This window comes from Symphalangus syndactylus, chromosome X (genome assembly GCF_028878055.3).
Source record: "Symphalangus syndactylus isolate Jambi chromosome X, NHGRI_mSymSyn1-v2.1_pri, whole genome shotgun sequence".
NCBI lineage: Eukaryota > Metazoa > Chordata > Mammalia > Primates > Hylobatidae > Symphalangus > Symphalangus syndactylus.
Window position 1 is genome coordinate 52257748 of NC_072447.2, and position 16387 is coordinate 52274134.

The 16387-nt window shown below is 40.3% G+C and overlaps 1 long non-coding RNA gene and 2 pseudogenes across 1 annotated transcript in view; 1 reads left to right on the top strand and 2 right to left on the bottom strand.

Annotated features, from left to right (window-relative positions):
• Positions 1–1283: 1283 nt before the first annotated feature.
• On the top strand, positions 1284–5213 carry LOC129475282 (BAG family molecular chaperone regulator 1-like; annotated as a pseudogene).
• Positions 5214–9036: 3823 nt separating this feature from the next.
• Positions 9037–16387, bottom strand: part of LOC134735994 (uncharacterized) — a 28530-nt gene continuing 21179 nt past the window's right edge. The window contains exon 3 of the long non-coding RNA XR_010119604.1: positions 9037–9486. This is a non-coding gene — a long non-coding RNA (uncharacterized lncRNA). The remainder of the gene's footprint in view (positions 9487–16387) is intronic.
• LOC129475283 (ferritin light chain-like) lies at positions 9960–14834 on the bottom strand (annotated as a pseudogene).

Below are 16387 nucleotides of genomic sequence, written 5' to 3' on the forward strand. Positions count from 1 at the left end.
AAAAAGTGGGCCTTGAGCAAGGTTTTGACTGCAATTCGTTTATTGGAGGAGGGGGTATAATCTTAGGAAGCATGGCAAAAGAAAAGAAGGAAAATCAATATACTGGGTGTAAATGAAAGGGTTACTACTGTGGACAACTGGGGCTCAGTGTCACTGGCCACCTTCTGAGATACTGGGTAAAATATGCCTCAGAAATATCCTGCTGATTGCTGAGGATGCTCAGATATGTATCCACTCATTTCCATCCCTAATCGGTTTAGGGTCACTATTAGGGACGGGGTGGAAGTTAACACTTGATACTTCTGTCCTACCCTACTGGCAAACCAAGCATGCTCCCATGGCCAGAGAGTGCCCTCTGGCAAATAACCGTATGGGTATGGGAGTTATTTACAGGAAATTTCTAGGGTAGAGCAAGAGGATAGGAGAACTACAATTTTATATTGCTTATGTTGCTCTCTGGTTGTTTTTTATGTGTGAGTTTTATCTCACCAACAACAATGAAAACTTTTTGAGTGCAGGGGCTACAGCTTATATTTATATTGATTCCCCCCATAAATTCTGGTGAGCTCCTTGCCACTGCAAGATTAAATCCCTTAAGCCCTTCATGATTGGGGGGCCCTGCCTTCCTCTCCAGACTTTTCTTTACCATCCACTTTCTCATCCCAGGCATCCCAGCCATTCCTCAAGCGCCTTCTGTCTGCATAGAATACCCTTTCCTCCCTTGTCCAATGGGTCAACACTGATAATCTGTCAGGATCAGCTAAGTAGCTCTTCTTTCTTAAAGTATTCCAAGTTTTCCCCAAGTAATCATGCCCTCTTTTGCAAACCACTACCTGGTTCTTACTTCTACTATACAATTTATCATACTGTACTGAAGTCCTGCCTGTCGGAATGTGAGCTTATTGAGAAAGTAATGTGTCTTTATCCAAAGCACCCAGTTCAGTGCCTGCTATGGAGTCAATGCTCAATAAATACTTTTGGAATGAATTAATGAACGTTACCAATAGATACTTTCTGATTAAATAAAACAAGTAGTTGGACATACCCTCTTTGGATACCCTAAAATACCCCTCAAATATTTGTAGATTGAATGTGTGGTCAGGAAGAATATTCCCCAGAATAGTGTGCCAATGCTCTTCAGCCAAGGATGACCAGGAACACGGCTATAATTCAACAACATGGGTTTTTACTCGTTGCAGTGAGGAAACACACATCATGGGGGACCTTACAGTGTCTCAGTAAGAGTGTGTTAGAAAGAAACTATTATAAAACTGGGGCTTTGGATGAATGTTGGGGAGGGGAACAAAGAAGCAGGGATTTGCTCTCGATCAGATGCTGTCAGAAGTGGGGGCAATCCTATGATTGGGCCTGTCGTGAAAGGCACCGTGGCTCGGATTTCGTCTGTGCTTAGACAAAATTATGAAGTGACCTTGTTCTGTTTCATTTTCTAATGGTCTCAGGGTATCTTTATCTGTGTTTGGTATTCTGTGAGATTGTTTATGTCCCACAGGAAAAAAAAAAATGGCCTGGCTGTGAGCATTTGGTCAGCTTGTAGTAATACTGAGGTGTAACTGTGAACATCAGAGAAGTTCTGAACATCAGGAGATGCTTTTTTTGAGGTGATGAGAGAAAGGCCCAAAAGAATAAGATTATATGTACAGGTACTGATAGCACTCACAAGGGTGAAATGAGAGCTGAATAGAAGAGATTAAAACCGAAAAGCAAACTCGATCTTCCATCATGCTCTGTGACCTTTCAGGTTGAGAAGAATATTAAATCCTGAAGCTCTGCTTAGTCCTAAATGTATATAATGGCTAAAAGAAATAGATTTTTTTCAACAGAAAAGCAAGAAGCACAGATCCTCCTTTGAAGATATAAACCATAAGCCCTGAAAAATTAAAATACTTAATCCAGCAGCAATATCACTTGCGTAGCAATAAAATAATAGGATTTCCTTTGCCTCCTTGTTTTGGCTATTCTCTCTTCTAAAAAATTGTTGACATACTTTTGGGTGATAAGAGTTAGATAACAAATCTGAAAGTATATAATTTATATTTTGGAATAAAAAAGGAATATGGAATTTTCTGTTGGTTAAATTGTTTATGAAGCCCTGCGACTGGAAATCTAATTCCAAATGGTCACTTAAAAGCCATTACACTGTTTATTCAACAAATTGTTTTAGAGCACTTAGTATAAGTTAGGTACCATGGTAGATGCAAGAGTTACGAAGATGAATAAAACAAATTCTTGTACTAGAAGAGCTTACAGTCCATCAGAGGAGACAAATAATCACTGACATAAAACAAACCTACTAACTCTCTGTCAGAGTTTCCCCCCCTGGCAAACGAGGTGACAGAACAGTTGCCAGACACAGAGAAAGTATAGCCTTGAGCAACTGGGTCCCAATAAATAGTCAGTCTGATTTAAATTATCTGAGACTGATTTTTCAGGGACAGCTTTTTATTTAAATATAATTTCAAACTTACAGAAAAGTTGCAATAATAGTACAAGAACTCTGGTTTACCTTTCATCAAGATTTACCAATTGCTTTCCTAACCATTTGCAAGCAAGTTAGAGATATTGTGCCCAGCAACACTAAATACTTTAGTGCATGTTTTCTTTTTTAAAAAAAATTTTTAATTACATAGGTTTTTAGGGAACAGGTGGTATTTGGTTACACGAGGAAGTTCTTTAGTAGTAATTTATGAGATTTTGGTGCACCCATCACCAGAGTAGTATACACTGAACCCAATTTGCAGTCTTTTATCCCTCACCCCCTCCCACCCTTTCCCGAATCCCCAAAGTCCATTCTATCATTCTTATGCCTTTTCATCCTCATAGCTTAGCTCCCACTTATGAGTGAGAACAGACAATGCTTGGTTTTCCATTCCTGAGTTACTTCACTTAGAATAATAGTCTCTAGTTCTGTCCACGTTGCTGCAAATGCCATTAATTTGCTCCTTTCTAGGGCTGAGTAGTGTGTATATATATATATATATATATATATACACAATTTCTTTAACCATTCGTTGATTGATGGGCATTTGGGCTGGTTCCATATTTTTGCAAGTGCAAATTGTGCTGCTATAAACATGCGTGTGCAAGTATCTTTTTCGTAATGTGTGTTTTCAAAAAGCAAGAAAATTCCCCTATCTAACCACCATGCAATCAGAATTGCTAAAATCCTGAGGAGAATGTTTGCTTCTTGGGGAGTTTACACTAAGCAGAAAGCTTACATTAATTCAAAACTCATTCCTAATGTGTGTCCCCACCCCAATCCCCCAGGGATTAGTACCTGCTTTATTATTATTGCAATGAATAAATTATTCATCAGGGTGGCTAAACAGCTTACAGAGATAAATAACACGACATGCGTGTAATAAAGATATTTCCCTTTTCTAAATAAGTAGCACTTGTAACTCAACCTGTAAGCCTGTGCTTCTTTCCAGAGAGGAAGAGTCCTCTAAATGGTACCTGAAGAGCGGGAGCTTTTAACAGGCCCTAGTGCAAAAGAGTTCAAGGCCTCAGTGATGCCTAGAGTTCTGATTGTGCCAATTCAGTCCCTGCTCCCTCACTCTGGTATATCCAAGGCTACCACAAAGTGGAAGGAGGAGGATGTGTGGGCGAAGAGTGGGTGGAGAAGACTTCCAAGAATTGGAAACTATGCAGACTAGCAGCCGGTAGTTCATTAGTTTTACTTCTGAAACGACCCCTTTGTGCAGCTTGTCCTTCCTGAGAAAGAGGTTAAAATGCTGCCATGGCTGCTTTTTAGCAGTATAGTGATTGAAACAATCCCAGGGCCTAAATAAGATGGCTCTACTTATTTGGTTGAGGAGAGAGTGGTCCTCTTATTTTCTTTTTCTCCCCTCCTACTCACTGAACATCACATCAAAAAATGAGCAAATTCCTACACTTTACTTCCTATTCCTATAGGAGCTATTTAGAGGGAGGAATGCTCATTAAAGGAGATTCTAGAATCTAAAGTTATCTGTTTTACTGAAACTGGGAAGCAAACTTGAGATGTTATTAGCACAGCTAGGACACAACTGATTAAAGTAGCTAACATCTATTGTGCATTTAGCATATGCTGGGCCATTGCTTAAGGGCATTTCATGGTTTATCTCATTGAATCATCACTATGATCTATGAGTTGGGTAGTGCTATGATTATGAGCATATGTGTCCAGTTTTTCAGATGAATAAGCTGGGGCTGAGAAAGGTGAAGGGACTGGGCCAAGGTGAGTTAGAATGGAGGCAGGATTTAACCACAGTAGTCTGGCCCAGAGCCCACTGCTCAACCACTGTGCTACCTGCCTTCCAGCTTCCATTTGCCTATAGTCTAGTGGGAGTCATAAAAGAACTAAGAGAAGAAGATGAATCCAGACTGGAAGTGGTTGGGCTTCTGGCTAGGCCAGGCGCCTCACCAGTCGGAGATCCTGGACCCCCTGGCCAAGCTCACCACAGGTGAAGAAAAAAATCCACCCCTGCTCAGCCTGGAGCGAGAAGGTGACCAAGGAGGAAATAGTGGCAGCCAAGCTCAGCATGACCGTCACTCACAGCAATGAGAAGCATGACCTTCACGTTACCCTGCAGCAGGTCCAGCGGTGAAGCAATTGCCCAAGACCTGAACCAGGTTGTTGGAGAGGCCACAGGGGTTCCACTGTCTTTTCAGAAACTCATATTTAAGGGAACATCTCTGAAGGAAATGTAGATACCTTTGTCAGCATGTGGAATACAAAATGGTTGCCAAGTCATGTTAATTGGGAAAAAGAACAGTCCAGAGGAAGAGGTTGAACTGGAGAAATTGAAAGATTTGGTGAAGCCTGTGGAGAAGAAAGTTGACGAACTGTAAGAGTTGAATAAACAGCTTACTGGACTCCAGCAAGGTTTTCTGGCCAAAGATTTGCAAACTGAAGCTCTCTGCAAACTTGATAGGAGAGGAAAAGCCACAACCAAACAGTTTATGAAGATCTTGGAAGAGATCGACACACTGATCCTGCCAGAAAATTTCAAAGACAATAGATCAAAAAGGAAAGGTTTGGTTAAAAAGAAAAAAAAAAAAAGGTCAGGCGTTCGTAGCTCAGTGTGGCACAGTGGAGCAGAACATCTGCCAGGAGACCCAGCAGCTGCAGTCTACAAACTTGGCCCTGGCTGAGTAAGGTGTGGCAGAAAGAGGCTGTGCTGCGCTGAAGAACAGCACCACCAGCTCTGCCCTCTCTGGAGCAGAATTTACCTGATTTATTCTAGGGACAACTGGCGTATTGCCAATTTTCCTACTCCTACCCCAATTCTCAGTGAAAAACTGTTGTCCTTGTGATCTTGAGTAGGGCGCTTGTCTGTTTTCTCATCGTGTCTCTGTGGCTGTGTGGTCCGGCAGCCTACTTTTTCTGGAGAGGGCCTCCCCTGCCCAGGTTTTCCCAGCTACTTGACCTTCTGGTGCTTTCTGTGGGCTGGTGCAATCTCTCCTTTGTCCTGAGATAGTTCTAGGTTTATAGGCCACCCTGGTCTTCAGATACACGAGAGCTTTTTTGCTCTTGTGATCACACAGTCCCATAGATATAAAACCAGAACCACTAGGAGGTTGCATTTATAATCAGGAATGTTGAGAATGGCTTTAGAACAGGTGTTTGGCACATAGTAGTCCAAGTATCCTTCATTGTGACCTAATTCCAGAACATCAGGCTGGGTTATTGGTTTATAGGCATTGTTCTTACCTTTTAGTGACCTGACTAGCCTCAAGACATGAAATATCAGGGGGCCATTCCTGGAATGAAGCCTATGGTTGATGCATGGACTTCCTCATCCCCAGTAAAATCTTCAGAACCCAGTGTTGACTGAGTCCGTGCTTGAAACCAGGCAGAGCAATGGCTTAGGAGGGGCAAAGAGGGGGAGCCACAATGAATAAAGCAGGCTGGTGGTGAAGCCAACCATAAATTTCCCAGGAATGACATGTGCTTCCTTCAAGGGCATTTCTATTAAAAATACCCTTCTGAGATCTGTATTTCCTTCAAGGCCATTCTTGTCCATTTTGTGGACTCTCCCGCAGAATAACTGTTATTAAAAAAGTTTGAGCACAGGCATGGTGGCACATTCCTGTAGTCCCAGCTGCTTTGGGAGGCTGAGGCAGGAGGATTGCTTGAGCCCAGGAGTTTGCATGTAGCCTGGGCAACATGGTGAGACGCCATCTCTGAGAAATTAAAAAGTTAACAAATAAATAAAACAGTTTGAATGCCCATCTTCAAGCAGAAGAATGTTTTCTTTTTGTTTTGGTTAGTGAGAAAAACCATTCTGTGGTTCTAGGCATAATTTATGTTTAACAGAGTAGCCACAACATTTAATAAGAAGTTACTGTTTGCTAGACATTGTTCTAATTTTTTAAATATATATTCACCATTTAATCCTCACATAAGAAGTAGACAGGTATTAGCCCCGTTTTGGAGATCAGGAAACTGAAAACACTTAGGTAATCTGCTCAAGGTCAGACAGTACATGGCAAAACCAGGGCACAAAGCTGGGCAGTTTGGTTTCAGAGCCACTGTTTTTATGCTCTACTGTACTACCTCTCAACCAACATAGGGTTACATGCTCCCATTCTCTTAATTCCTCTCCCTATACTTTTATCTTCCATGTTAGTCTTTCCACTTCCTCTCTGGCCCTCTCTAGTTCATTCTCCCCAGAGCACTCTGAGTGATTATAAAATACAAATCTTATATCATCAGTCCCCTGCTCAGAAACCTCCAATAGCTCACTACTTCTCTTAGGATAAAAGCCAAAGTCCTTACCTACACTTTCTCCCATCTCATCTCGAGCCCCTCTCCTGTTTGCTCTCTGCTGTCAGCCACTCTGGTCTTCTTTCAGGTCCTCAGATGCACTGTGCCCTCTCTTACCTGGGGGTCTTTGCACATGCTGCTACTTCTGCTTGGACGGCTCCTCACCATCCTTCCTCCACCCCCATCCCTTGTGTACGTAACTCTTATTCATCCTTCAGAATGTAACTCAAAGTCTCTTCCATGGAGACCTCACCTACTGCCTTGAGACCATATCAGGCCTCCAGATGGGAAGCTGTCATGGCTACCCATAACTTTTCTTTCACAGCATTCACCATAGTCCATGATAGCTTATTGGTGGAATTATCTGGTTAGTATTTGCCTTTAACACTAGACTGCATGTTCCTTAGGTTAAGGAGCTTCTTTGTCTTGTTAACAGCATTATTTCAAGTACATTGTCTTGTATATGGTAGGACCTCAATAAATATTTGGAGAACAAAACAAACAAACAAACAAGGTGAACCAATGCCAAATGACTGGGTTGAGTTGGTCAGGGAAAATTTCACAGAAGGCAGATTGGAACTAGGCTGAAAAGCAGGCTGGGTTTGATTTGATGAAGTGGGCTGTGAAGAGCATTCCAGGTGAGGGGAACCAAAGGAGCTTTACATGTCCTGGGACCAGCAAACTGAGCAGTTCGGTTATGGCAGAGAGCTCTTGCAGTCATTTGCAGGAGACCTTTATCACACTTCTAATCCATGAGAAGTAGTAGTGTGAATGTGAAGAACTCTCAGAGCCCAGTGACTATTGGTGCGTATTAGCCAGGGCACAGGGGCACTGCAATGACAAGGCGATGGGCCTGCCAAGCTCTCCCTACTTCCTTTGGGCTGCCAGCATTCCTCTGAGTCTCCATGAGGTTTGTTTAATTCAGGGGGTGGCAGTAGGAAGCCCTCACACATTCTCCACTTTGGCTTTACCATCAGCAAAGCTATCTTGTTTCCAATCTGGCTTCTTGGATGCAAGGCAGGATGAGCAATTGGCACCCCCAAAACTTCAACAATGGGAAAGTAATAGAAAATTCAATTTAAAAGGTATTAATAAATTCTACAGGGTAGACTAAGAAGAGTCTTGAAGGCTGGTATAAGGAACTTGGTCATACAAGAATTATTATAATTCTCTGTGCAAGTACACACACACACACACACACACACACACACACACACACACACACACACACACACAATGGTTATCCATAGAGGAAATCACTGTGGGACTTGTTTCCAAATTAATCTCTTGAAATTTAATGTCATCAAATTCCCATCTTCCACAAATAAATTTGCCGAGAACCTTAAGTCATTAGCAAGTAAGTGTTTTCCAAGAATTATTTGATGACCAAAGAACAGTTTAATCTACTTGGGAGACTTTAATAAAGCTTTCTTCTACAATCCCATTCTTGACATTAAAAAACATAATAAGTAATGGTTTGACAAATATTATGTATTATTTGGAAATACATTTTCTTATCCTTCTTCACAAACATTTTACCTCAAATTACAGCCTTTCAATTGGTCTCATAGGATTAGGTGATTTTTTTTTTTCTCATTCAGATTTATGTGTTTATATTTGTGTGCTAATTTGAAAATAACTTTAAGTACATATTTTAAGTACAGAGATATGAGTTTTCAATCCAAATCTGAAGATAATTGTTAACTGCTTCTGTACATCTCTTACTGCCAACAACCAGTAAATGGGAAAAATTTTCTCTAGGGAAACAGTTTCCAGTATATTCTTCTTTATTATCAAAATACTTTGCATGAAAACAGGAAGATACAGTTTTCTCCTTAACTAAGCAAAATAGTTGTCCCAATCTCTGCAAAATATTCTTCCTATGACTCTGACCCTTCCATGATAAAAGAAATGATAGCATGCCTTTGGTCTTCCTGCTTCAGGAAGCAAAGGAACTGTACGAAAAGAATTAATTTTTCTTCTCACTTTTGGGGTTTGAGATAAAGTTGTAACTCCAGCTTTTCAAAGTGCAAAGAAAACAATTCACACCTATTACTATCTGTGGGACACAAATGTATAGATTTAGGAGGAAATAACTGGCTAGAAAAATGAAACGCATTTTAAATAAAATGCTACACTTGCTGCTTCTCTTCTCTTGGCTTCTATAATTTAGCCTCCATCTGACCCACCTCCATTCTAATTGCTTTGGCTCTCTTAGTGTTCCTTAAAATTATCTTCCCTTTTCTCTAAAATGAACTGCAGAGCCATTTTTTAATCTGCATTTTAAAAATTTACTTTATTTATCTACTTAAAACACAGCCTTGTTCCAGAGAGGGTTTAAGGTGGCTTCAAAGGATCCATAACATACACCAAGAAATGAATAACAAATGGGACAAGAATGAAGCTTACACTAAAATGCTTATACAATTCTACTCATTTACTCTGGGTAGACTACAAATTGGTCTCTAAGCTTTCTAGCAGGCAGTCTAGAAAAGGAAACTTAATTAGTTACATCACTTACAGTGTCTGTAAAACAAAAACAAAAACAGACCAATTATCCAAGTGAAGCGCTGGTATTCCTAATACTAAGACCAGAACGAAATTTCTCTTGAGAGGCTTCATAAAGAGGTCAGCATGTGATGTAACCGCCAGCGTTCTCTGTAGCAACCAAATGGGAGATGCAAAGATGAATTTCACAGGGCTCTTACTGCATTTCTCTGAAAAGGTAGATGGCATCGCATTAACTTGAAAAATCAGGAAAAGCAATTTTATCATGAGTTTAGGGGTTTCGGAGGGAGGGATACAATATGATATATTCTAGATACTTGCCTCTCTGCTCTGCTGGGCAAAACCAAGGATAACAGTTAGAACAATCCAGTACCCAGAATGGCCTCAGGGAAATTATTAAACCATTAAAACTCTATGCAACACTTTGTGAACAGGAAACTGTATTTTTCTTGACAGACAAAATGCAGTTTTATTAGATCCTTAAAATACACACGTGACTCACAAAAGAACAATTTCTTAAAAACTCTAGAGCATTAAACCGACTGCAGATCCTTCACGCTATTCTGCAAACATTTTTTTTCCCTCAGCCTAGCATTTTTTTTTTTTTTAATTTTGCAAAAAGAACCTTTTATTGTTTCCATTTGGTCTATGGCTTGGTGAGTACTTCTGGATGTTGAGAAGCTCAGGCCGAAATCCCGAAGCCAGAAGAATGCAGAGGGGCACCTCGAAGGTTGCTGGGCTCTGGAAGCTCCCAGTCGTCTTTGAGCCTTCTGAAGAGATACTCCACCAGCCCGGCCTGGGGGCTGGCCAGCCTGCGGAGGTTGGTCAAGTAGTTGCCCATCTTCTTGATGAGTTTCACCTCTCGGTCTAGGAAGTGCTTTTCCAGAAAATCACAGAGATTGGGGTCTGTGTTGGCAGAACCTAGGGCATGCAGATCCAAAAAAGCCTGGTTCAGGTTCTTCTCCAGGGCCAGGGCGGCTTCCATGGCGGCCAGGCTGCCACTCCACTCATCTCGGAGCAGCTTCTGCTCATCTTGGAAGAGGCCGCAGCTGCTGCGCTGGTTCTACATCAAAAGATGCTTGGCACCCTCGCATTTCTCTTCAGCTAGCTTGCGAAAGAAGTGGCCCACGCCCTTGAGAGCCACGTCGTCGCCTTCGAAATAGAAGCTCAAAGAGAGGTAGCTGTAGGAGGCCTGCAGATGCATGTTGATCAGGCGGTCAATAGCGGCCTCCACCCCAGCGGTATACTTTTGGCGGCTCTGGGTGCTCACGGTTGGCGGGCAACCAGGAGCTAACTACAAAAGCTTGTTAGCTGGTCCCAGAAGCGAGAGATAATTGAGCAGATAGTCACGGAAGTTGTGAGTGGAGAGGCAGGGTTAGAGGGTGGGGAGAGGCAGCATGGGTAGAGGCAGAGTGGGGAAGGTGGGGAGAGGCGGGGTGGGGAGGGTGGGGAGAGGCGGGGTGGGGAGGGTGGGGAGAGGCGGGGTGGGGACGGTGGGGCTTGGTGGGGTTGGGTGGGATCACAGGGCGCAGAATCTCTCAGCCTAGCTTTTTTTTTTTTTTCTTGCATGTAAGATTTATTTTGATGACATCATTCAGCCAGGACCCTGGTTTATTAGTAACATTGTACATATTCAAATTTCTTAAAGAAATTTAATTTTTTAAATACATTAAGGGGCTACAAATGTACTTTTGTTACATGGATATATTGCATAGTGGTTAAGTCTGGGATTTTAGGATACCTATCACCTGGATAGTGAACTTTGTTCCCAATAGGTAATTTTTCAACCCTCACCACCCTCCTTCCCCACTTTGCAGTTCCAAGTGTCTATTGTTTCCCTCTATATATCCATGTGTATCCATTAGTTAGCTTCCACTTATAAGTGAGAACATGTGGTATTTGATTTTCTGTTTCTGAGTTACTCAGGATAATTGTCTCTAGGGCCATCCGTGTTGCTGGGAAAGACATGATTTCTTTTTATGTCTATGTGGTATTCCATGGTGTAGATATATCACATTTTCTTTTTCTAACCATCCATTGATGGACACTTAGGTTGATTCCATAACTTTGCTATTGTGAATAATGCTGTGATAAACATAGGAGTGCAGGTGTTTTTTTGATATCACAATTTATTTTTCTTTGGGTAGACACCTAGTAATGGGATTGCTGGATCTTGGTAGTTCTATTTTTAGCTTTTCAGAAATCTCCAATCTGTTTTCCATAGATGTTGTACTAATTTACATTTCCACCAACAGTGTATGAGAGTTCCCTTTTCTCTGCATCCTCTGTAACATCTCTTGTTTTTCTGACTTTTTAGTAATAGCCGTTCTGACTGGTGTGAGAGGGCATCTCAACGTGGTTTAAATTTGCATTGCTCTGATGATAAGTGATGTTGAGCATTTTCATATATTGGTTGGCTGCTTGTATGTTTTTTATTGAGAAATGTCTGTTCATATTATTTGCCCACTTTTAATGGGGTTATTTGGTTTTTTTCTTGTTGAATTTTTGGAGTTCCATGTACATTCTGGGTATTAGTCCTTTGTTGGAAGCATAGTTCGCAAATATATTTCTCTCATTCTGCAGGTTGCCTGTTTACTCCGTTGATTATTTTTTGCTGTGCAGAAGCATTTTAGTTTAATTAAATTCCATTTTTCTATTTTTGTTTTTGTTGCATTTGCTTTTGAGGTCTTAGTCATAAATTCTTTGACTTGGGCAATGTCCAGAAGAGTTTTTCCTAGATTTTCCTGCAGGATTTTTATAGTTTCAGGTCTTACATCTAAGTGTTTAATCCATCTTGAGTTAATTTTTGTATATGGTGAGAGATATGGGTCCAGTTTCATTCTTCTACATATGGCTATCCAATTTTTCCAGCACCATGTATTGAATATAGTGTCCTTTCCCTAGTGTATATTTTTGTCGACCTGGCAAAGATCAGTTGACTGTAGGTATGTGGCTTTATTTCTGGGTTCTCGATTCCGTTTCATTGATCTATGTGTCTATTTTTGTACCAGTATCATGCTGTTTTGGTTACTATAGCCTTGTAGTATAATTAGAAGTCAGGTAATATGATACCTATAGCTTTGTTCTTTGGCTGTTTGGGCTCTTTTTTTTGGTTCTATGTAAATTTTAGGATTGCTTTTTTCTAATTCTTTGAAAAATGACACTGGTAATTTGATAGGGGATACATTAAATCTGTATATTGCTTTGGGTAGTATGGTCATTTTAACAGTATGGATTCTTCCAATCCATGAGCACATGTTTTTCTATTTTTTGTGTTTGACTTCTGTGATTTCTTTTACCAGTGTTTTGTAGTTCTCCTTGTAGCATTTGATAACAATTTAATTCCTCTTTCTTTCCTAATTGTTAGAAAGGAGTCTTTATTTGTCATTTGGCTCATTTTTTACCATAATTCTAAGATGAGGTAAGAACATCAAAAGTATTCATAGTGAAATCCCTCTAAATCTTCATTTATGAGTTAAAACTCCCTTGTTTTTAAATTTAGAGGCTTATACACATATTTTTTTCCTGCTCCTAATCCCTCATTGGGAGTGACCATTAGTTACAGTTTGTCCAAAGTGGTCCTGTTGTGTTGGTATAATAATTAATAGCACCCGTTTCCCTCTCAAAAGGGTCCTTGTTTGGAATATATATTACATGGTCACCTTACCCATTGAGAAGGAAAAGAAAACCTATACTATGAATAGAGTTTGTGAAACATTGAACTTGACCATGATTTGTTTCCATTTTACTACTTAATCATACCAGTAAGAACCCTATCATAAATTTTCTATTCATCACTTTATATTTTTATTCATTGACCTAATTATTTCTTCTAGAAAGTTCTATTGAATGGCATATGTACCAGGTGTTTTGTTAGGTACTGGTGGCTTCTTAGGATTCAGGACCTTGCTCCATTAACTGAAACATCATGTGAATGAGTGCAAAAGATGAAAAATACAGATTTATAAATCCTACCAAAATAGAAAATAATCCATATAAGTTGAATGAGTTGGCCATTTCCTGTTGGAAGATGTTCTCACAGGGTCTCTTCTGGCTTTGTGAGTCCATGCTTAGTATTTTATTTTCCTAAATACCACTTGTTTGGTGCTGTTTCACAATTAGAACACTTTTGTGTGTTTTCTAACAAACAAGAAGGCATATTCTATTCAGGATAAACAAGATTTGAACCCCAGAGAAGAGAGTTTTGCTTTGAACTTTGGACTTTGGACTAAATAAAAATAAAAATTCATTTTTTTCAGCAACTTTCAATTTGTATTTTCTCTGTTGCTGAAAACTGACATCTTAAAATTTTAAAAAGAAGCCTAGAGTCTTCCTTTACTGCTTAAGGTAAAATATGAACACATATCCTTTATCTAAATACAGGATATATTGTCATTTTTAATTTCATGGATTGTTGTAGTCCAAAAGTATTCTCATATTGCATTTGAAGTTTGCAAAAACTGTTAGTATTCAGAAATAGTCACATTTTTCAATCCTGGGGGGAATTAACTGGATAAAACATGAGTGCATAGTTCTGCAGTCTTCCTGGCCTTGGTTCTAGGGCAGAAAAGAGGCTGGCAGTGTAGAGGAGGAGGAAAAACAAAAATTCAAACCCAAGAACAACCCTAGCAGGTAACTAAATAAGAGATAAATTAAACCAGATGCAATACTCTCCAAATGACTGCAAAGAAAATGATTGTTTTCTACCTTGTACATAAACCATTAATCATCATATTGACCTTATGATAAGGAAATGGTAAGCTTAGAGAAAACTTCACCATATAAAATATTACCTGCATTGCAGCATGTCAGGGTCATTTAATATATTTCAATTTCCTATACATTTACTTATTCTTCTTGGAAGATAAAAATTTCTACATAAACCTTTCCAGATGAGATAGTTTTCTGCCTTGTGCAAATGTTGACAAATCTTTCCCTCATTACTTTAGAAAAAAAAAGAGCCAATATCAGATCCATACTCTGGAGGTAGTTAAACACGCAGCCGTTAGAATCAGACCAAGGTAGGCTCCAAACCCAGCTTCGCCACTGTGAGTGTGAACTTAGGCAGGTAATATAACTTCTATTAGCCTCAGCTTTCTTGCTTATAAAATGGAGATGTTAATATCTCACAAGTATGCTACAAAGATTAAGTGATAAAATGCACAAGAAAATGCTGCCAAACAAGTAGAAAGAACTCAAAAAATGGTGCTGTATGATCGATCAGTTTTGGAATAAAATTGTAGAGATCCTCTCAAACCCCAGTAAGTATCAGAAGCAGATCCCAATATGTTTTTGATCCAACTTTTCTCACTGCAGACCTGTTTTGCTGAATCACCCTCTGTGGGTGGCTACACCCTTTCAAGCATGAAAGCACATAGGTACAGCTTTGAGTGTTCAAGATCAAGGCATTTAGAACACAAGCAAAGGCAACTCCTCTTCTCTTGGCTGAGCAAGCATCAACAATGCCTCCTGAGGCACTGATCGTTGTGGAAGCAGGAGGAGCAGTGCAAAGGTGGCAGAAGTATGTTTTCTCAGTTCTCCAGACCAAGATAATCATCCATTACAGAAAAAAAAAAAAGAATGAGTGCCTATTTTGTAGGATAGGGTAAGATTCTGAAACATTACACGTGAGTGGTAAAATTCACCTTCCCTTTCACTCAAATATAGACCTTGGGATGCCTTGAGAATCTTTGATCAGATTCCCTAGAAGTAGTCCCTGATATGAGGATTCCTGTGCAAGTGATTTATTGGGAAGGTGCTCCCACAGGGAGACCAGAACAAAGTGGGGAAAGCAGGACAGAGAAAGAAGCCAATAAACAAAGCTTCAATGTCAGGAAATATCACAGCTTAGTCATGATCTCAAGGTGGAGCTCTGGGGTGCAAATCACACCTAGAGTTTATTTCAACATGAGACAAGGGAACTGGGCTTTTATATTCTTGCCCAATGGTGGTGGGCCTCCCGAGGGTGATAAAAAAACCCCAGGGTACATGGGAGGTATGTACAAGTGAAGCAACTCCATTAGCCCAAGAGAAAGCCACCAAAGAAGGTCACAGGTACTAGTAACTAGCAGAAAAGCACCCTGAAATTGGGTGCTGAGCATATCAAACAGGGAGAAGGGAATTTGGGTAGGGCGTGTACAGTATGCAGCACCAGCTTGCTACCCTGCTTGACCTTGGAAGGTATCAGAATTCAGCCGTAATGAGGAACCCCAATCAGAACCTTTTTTTTTAACCAGGAATCTAATAGATAAGATGAAGACTGTCTTATAGGTATTAACCTATATTTATTCTTCCTTGCTACTTCCATTTACAGGGAATACAGGGGTTTTGGAACCTACATCTATAGTCTCCTTTACCATCCCTGAAACTCTGTCACTCTCATCAGGGGTCTCATTTGTAAACATACCAGCCAAATCAGGTCCAAAGCTCTGGCTAAGAAAGCATTTGCATCTTTTATCTGACCCTCTACTCCGTTTGACAGCATTCCCCATATTGGAACCACATATTGATTTTTTAAATAGCTTCTCACAAGTACTTAAAAGTCAAAATATCCCTAGCAACCGAAAAACTGACAGGCTGTGAAATAGCTGCTTAAGGACCTGTCATCCAAACTGAACTCACCTGAAAACTGATGTTACACAAACAGTAAAATGGTTTCTGTGTATTTATCATTTTTCTAAAAGAGACTATAAGGGGTACTGAGTTTAGTTCTGAGCTGTTCTGCTTTAGACAAGGGACCACCTTGCACCAGGCGGTTATGAAATAAGAGTTGTTTCATTTTCTTCTCCCAAAACACACACACACTCAGTCTCCTCCTCACCCCACCTGTGCCCTCCACTAAAATCACTGAGAAGCTTGCCCATGGCCCACCCTAACAGGTTTGCTTCCCCAAATCCTACCTTCCCTGTGCTTCCCACAGGTACCTCAAGCAAGCAGCACTTCTCAACTGGGGCTGATTTTGTCCCCTGGAAGACATTTGGCAATATCTGAAGATATTTTTGGTTGTCACAGCTGGGGAGAGGGCACAACTGGCATCTACTGTGTAGAGCAGCATTTTTGGCCTCTACATCAATTTTTTAAAAATCAGTATTTAAGGGGAGACACTGTTCT